Below are 6,166 nucleotides of genomic sequence, written 5' to 3' on the forward strand. Positions count from 1 at the left end.
GGGTTAAGAACTTTGCTTCAGGATTGAGAACAGAAATCATGCAGTGGCAGTGGGAGGCCCCATTAGCTAAAGTGGTGCTTCAGGTTAAGAACAGTTTCAGGTTAAGAACGGACCTCCGGAACGAATTAAGTTCTTAACCTGAGGTATTAAGAGTATTTGAGTAGGTACCCATGTAAATATAGGTATAATCATCACCACCATCATTTTTGCACCCCTTCAACTTGGCAACCTGTGCAGTGGAACTGTCCACACCACCCTAGATCTAGTGTTGATCACACCTTTCATCCATGCACATTAAGAACAACCTTGTGAGGCTGGCCTGAGACAAAGTACTGCATTCTTCAAGCAACCCACTAAGTTCCTCCAACAATGGGGATTTGAATCCATGTCTGTCATGTTTAGGCCCAGCCATTCAGCAACTTCAATACACTGCAATCTGCAGATGGCTGAACCTGAAAACAGGAAGCTTTCAATTAATATTATACAGGACCTTTCCTGAATTTAACTTACATGTACCAGGAGGGAGAAGGGACTGAAACGGCCAGTCAGTCCCTTGTCCCTGCTTGGGGAAAAGCCCCCAAGAGCGGCGCGCTCTTTAAAGGGTGTGCGGCTCCTGCGGGCTTTTCTACGAGGTGGGGGAATTCGGCCACCTCGTAGAAAAGCCAGCAGAAGCCGCGCAGCCTTTAAAGAGCGCACGGCTCCTGTGGGCTTTTGCTGGAGGTGGGGGAATTTCCCCATTTTCTGCAAAAGCCCACAGGTGGGAGAAGGGACTGACTCGGCCTGTCTGTCCCTTCTCCCTCCTTGGGGAAAAGCTCCCAAGAGCGGCACGCTCTTTAAAGGCTGCGCGGCTCCTGTGGGCTTTTCTATGAGGTGGGGGAATTCCCCCACCTCATAGAAAAGCCTGCAGAAGCCGTGCACCCTTTAAAGAGCGTGCGGCTCCTGCAGGCTTTTCGACCCAGCTTGTGGGGCTGGCGGTGGGGGGAAGCGCTGCTTTCCCTCACCGCCAGCCTCAAAGCCGGGTCGGGGAGCAGCGCTATGGTGTCACGTGCCTTCCCGCTGCCCCCCAAGCTTGTGGGGCTGGCGGTGGGGAGAAGCATTGCTTTCCCCCACCGCCAGCCTCAAAGCTGGGTCGGGGAGCAGCGCTTAGGCATCGTGCGCCTTCCCGCTGCTCCCCAAGCTTGTGGGGCTGGCGGTGGGAGGACGCATTGCTTTCCCCCACCGCCAGCCTCAAAGCAGGGTTGGGGAGCAGTGCTAAGGCGTTGTGCGTCTTCCCGCTGCCCCCCCCAGCTTGTGGGGCTGGCGGTGGGGGGAAGTGCTGCTTTCCCCCACCGCCAGCCTCAAAGAGCAGACTCTCCTGGCTTCAGCGAAAGCAACGCAAAGCCTCCGGAGCGCAGGCTTCAGAGGCTTCGTGTTGCTATTGCTGAAGCCAAGGAGCCTGCATTCGCCCCATAGGCGAATTTCCCCTTACACATTTCCCCTTAATTTTTGTAGGGAAAAAGTGCATCCTATAGGGCGAAAAATACGGTAAATAGGCATTACAGAAGGCTCCTGGTGAATAGCATTTCTGTATAATCTAGGCTACATTAAGTAGTTGATTTTGGAACCACTGTGTTATCTCCACTTTCACTAGCTGTGGAAAGGGTTATAGCTCAGTGGTTAAAGCATCTGCTTTGAATATAGAAGGTCCCAGGTTCAGTCCCTGGCATATTTGGATACAGCTGGAAGACATCCCATCTGAAATCCTTGAGAGCCGTTATCTACCAATGTAGATAATGCCAAGCTAGATGGACAAATGGTCTGATTCCTGCTTCCTTTCTACAGTGATCACTTTAAAAGGGGATTAGACCAATTCATGGAGGACACGGCTATTGATGGCTACTAGCCACCATGGCTATGGTCTTGCTCCACAGTTGGAGGCAATACTAGTTGCAGGAAACCACAGGAGGGGAGAGTGTTCTTGTGCTCAAATCCTGCTTGTGGGTTTTCCATTTGGATCATCTAGTTGGCCACTGTGAGAACAGGGTGCTAGAACAGATGGGCCATTGGCTTGATCAAGCATGCTGCTCTTATGCTCTTAAACCTATTCCTATGCATGTTTTGTTTTTTACAACACAAATGTGTCCCATTTTTTTCTCTTGAAATCGGTTTATCTTGAGGCCAAATGCGATTGGAGAGGGACAGGAATGCCCTTTTAAATCCTGAGTTCACCACAGATGTCTATAATGCAATGGCTGTATGTATGTATGTATGTAGTCCAGAGATAGCCGATGGGATGCCCTCCAGCCACTGCCATCATCCTTGCACAATAGCTATGCTGGGCATGGCTGATGGGAGTCCAGCAACAGCTGGTGGCTATCATGTTGTCTACCTGTGGGTTAGCAAATGCTGATGAGCATGCTTAAGAGTGTGGGGGTGGAGGGAGAGAGGGGAGAAAAACCATTTCTAAAAGAAAAGAGTTAATATCATTATTAGTGAGAAGCACTTGAAAAGGGGATTGGAAAGAGGGAAGCAAATCTTTTAAAAAGCACTTCTCTTTCAATTAAAGTGTCTGCAGAGCTTAGATACTTCAAGGAAGAAACTGCCGTTTGAATTGCCTTCTCCCTAGGTCCGTTCCCTCTCTGATTCTTCACCTTGAAGATGAAAGAAGCGAAGATGTTCTCCTTCCAAGTTCCAACAATTCATTCTTTTCATGAATTGTGCTTGATCCAAACCGTTTTACTAAGTCAAAGGGCGTGCACTATGAAACCATGTTTCTGGCCGTCAATCACCCCCCCAAAGGAAGAATACTTTAAGTTGGTGTCTCTAGTGTCTACCATGTTAGTTTGAAAGGGAAATTACTACGAAAGGTCTATTGCGTGTCAAGGTCCCCAAGCCACCCCCAAATGAATTCACACTTCACACAGGAATTTTTGTTTAAGGTTTTTGGCATAATTTTGGCCACAACTTTATTTTTTAAAAAATGTGAGTGGTTGCTTAGACATTGGTTGCGACAGAACTAACATCCACAAATCTGCAAAGTCAGTAAGGGAAAACATTTTTGGGGAGAAAATGGAGCTGGGTGCCAGACCCTCACCTCTCCCCAAATGCTCCCAGGGGCTCTTGCGTGGCCCTAGTCTCCTTGACAGGGGTGCAGACAAAAGCATGGTGGGCCCCTGGATTCCTTTAACGGAATACCCTTGCAGCGGCAGCATTGGAGGGGCAGGCACAGCCAATCCATACCCCTCCACCAACCAATTTCCTAAAACCAATGCCTAACCGCAACCCTACAAGTTGTGACGATTTGCTACGCAGTAGGCAAAAAACCAAATGGCACCAGCCAATCAGCCAAATGGACAAAATTCCTACCAGGCCCCTGCCCCAAAAGCAGATGACCCCATGACAGGCATAGCAAGATCAAACGCAAAAGCCCTAAAATTAGGGAGGGTGGGCCGGTGATCCGATATGTGCAGCGAAAAAAGGAAGCTCAACACTGTGCGCAGAGAATATATAACCTAAGGCTGTCAGTCAATAACTGGCAAGATCAAACTCTCCCCAACAACAAGAGGAGCCCAGTCACAATGGTGGACATCCAAACTAACCCACCCGGCAACAGTGAGGTGTCTTGTTAACCCCACTGCAACCTGTGCTCTCCATGAAGGAGAAAACACTTTGGGGGAATAGATGAATCCCCAGAGCAAGGAATCTTAGTGAATAAAAGAAAAGAAACCAGGAGCCTCATAAATAAATAAATAAATAAATAAATAAATAAATAAATAAATAAATGTATTTGCTCTGGGACAAAAACAAAGCGAAGATGTTCTCCTTCCAAGGAGATGTTACATCATAAACATCTATATGAATGCTGAGTGGGGTTATCCAGAGATTTGGAATATGCTGTCAGCAATATGCTGCTGACATACAGCTTTACTTCTCCTTTGCATCTGCAGGTGTCACAGTGGATGGGCTGAACCTTTGTCTTGCCTTGGTAACTGACTGGATGAGAGTCAATAAACCAAGGCTCAATCTAGGTAAGACTGAGGCATTGTCAGTGAGTGGTTCCTTAGACCAGATGGATGGGAGGTGGCCTGCTCTTGATGGGATTACATTGCTCTTGATGGGTACATAGCTTGGTGGTGGTGCTTCTGGGTCCTTTGCTGTTGCCTGAGACTCAGGATGCCTCAGTGGCATGGAGTGCCTTCCATCAACTTTGGCAGGTGGCTCAGCTTCACCCCTGTCTGGGCAGAGATAACCTGACTTCAGTTGTCTATGATCTGGCAACCTCTAGGCTAGATTACTGCCTCTGAAGACACTCTGGAAACTTTAGCTGATGTAGAATTCAGTGGCCAGGCTACTCACCAGGCACTCAGTTGCACAGGTCAATTTATAACGTTAAAAATGTGTTACATAAATGTGGCACCAGATGGCACTGTACAGCAGAATCCAAATTCAATGGCAGATTGCCTAGGGAGCTCCCCTCCCCCATTGTGTTTTTTAAATAGCATTTTTTATATCTGTGTAGATACAGCCCAGGTCAAGAGGGTTACACATCTTTAGCCACCAGGTGAAAAGGTTTCTTTATAACCCAGCCTTTGACTGTTTAACATTTTATGGCCTATTAAATATGTTTGTGGGAGAAACAGTTACTGGGTTTTGTTTATTTTGTGTTCTCATTTTTTATTTTTTGTTTTGAATCACCCTGTGACTTTTGGATGAAAGGCGGCATATAAGTTGATTAAATAAATACTATATAAATAATATATGGTTAACCACATTGGTTGAATCTCTGGTGTACTGTAAAACATTTGTTCTTCTTTACACCAGGGCAGTGTAATTCACACTTTTAACCGCTAAGTGGAGATCAAGTATCATTTATGCTACTTACACAGCCAAGAAATACAGTTTCTTTCAATTTATCGCTCCCAACAGGCCTTGGCAGGCCTGCTGCTAGTAAGTGACATCGTTTGACAACTGCTCTCCCCTGTGCTGGTGTGGATGCACATATATATAAATTTTGGGACCATGTTTTACAAGGAATCAAGGATATAGTGAGTGCACCAGTTTATTCAGATCCTCAGCCTTGTTTGCTGTCCATCTTCACCATTGCTGCTATTATGTGCAAAATCCCTTGTAATTTATTTTCTTATCAGTGATTGACTAACCATTGCACAGACTGCCCCAAGACATTTTTGTATCTGAGGAGAACCACAAAACAGTGACCCTCACACTGCCAGGGAAGGAGTGATGAACTACCACAGGAACAAGGAAGGAATAAAGATCTACACCAGGATCTGCTGACCCTCTGGATCTGCTGCCTGAGGTAGCCACCTCACCTTGCCTCATGGTTGGACTGGCTCTGCCCAGGGATGGAGGGCTAACTTAGCCTTTTTCCCAGTTTAAGAAAGTCGTCTTCATTGCACTATCTGAAAAAAGTTCCCGCATTCATTATGAGTTTCCAGGGGTAAAGCCAAACCTATGAACTACGCAGTTACATGGTGGTCATTCATGACTTATGCTAAAAGACAAACTCATGTCTGTAGCTGCCTAAAAAGTATGATTTTATCTGGATTTGATCTTATTCCAGGATTTATTATTGATCAGTCCACTGTGCTTCTGTAGAATGATGCTCTCATTATTTGCAGCATGTTTTAAAATAAAAAAAACCTCTCTGCATTTCTCTGCCTGCAGTATTTTCTTTCCTAAGTTGTTGACCATACAATATCAAACAGGCAAGCCATTGTTCATTTCTGTACAGTCATACCTCGGGATAAATACGCTTCAGGTTGAGCGCTTTCGGGTTGCGCTCCGCTGTGACCCGGAAGTAACGGAGCGAGTTATTTTTGGGTTTCGTCGCTCGCGCATGCGCAGACGGTAAAAAAAACGTCATGCGCATGGGCGGAAGCGGCGAAACGCGACCCGCGCACGCACAGATGCGCTGTCGTGTCTGTTCAGGATGCGAATGGGCTCCAGAACGGATCCCATTCGCATCCCGAGGTACCACTGTATCTTGCAAACATTTTTACAGGAATTTTTTTTTTTTTTTTTTAAGGGAAAAAGCAGCAGCACTTTTGCCAGCACAGTGTAATTCACAGCTTTAACCAGTAGGTGCTGATAAAACATTATATATGTAATAATAAAAAAGGAAAGGGACCTCTGGACGGTTAAATCCAGTCAAATCCATCAGCATGTG

Source organism: Podarcis erhardii (assembly GCF_964252035.2).
Source record: "Podarcis erhardii genome assembly, chromosome: Z".
NCBI classification, from domain to species: domain Eukaryota; kingdom Metazoa; phylum Chordata; class Lepidosauria; order Squamata; family Lacertidae; genus Podarcis; species Podarcis erhardii.